Here is a 243-nt window from a genome sequence, read left to right on the forward strand (position 1 = left end):
CATTTCATTTCAGAGGTGTTTTGGTCCATTTCGGTAACTGAAACACCAAATCTGAAATGAAATGGAAGGCTCTGAAATGAAACAAAACCACCCAAAACCTTTCAGAAAATTTTGTTGTTTCTGAGCCGGGCTCGCAGGGACTCAGAAACTAAGAAGAAGGAGGGAAAAGAGGTGGGGAAAGACTGCTCTGTTATTGACATCTGTAGCTGGCCAGTGTCTGCAGTCTGTCCCCGAGGTCCCTTC

The sequence above is a fragment of the Crocodylus porosus genome, unplaced genomic scaffold (assembly GCF_001723895.1).
Source record: "Crocodylus porosus isolate Cpor-Errol unplaced genomic scaffold, CroPor_comp1, whole genome shotgun sequence".
In the NCBI taxonomy this organism is placed as follows: Eukaryota; Metazoa; Chordata; order Crocodylia; family Crocodylidae; genus Crocodylus; species Crocodylus porosus.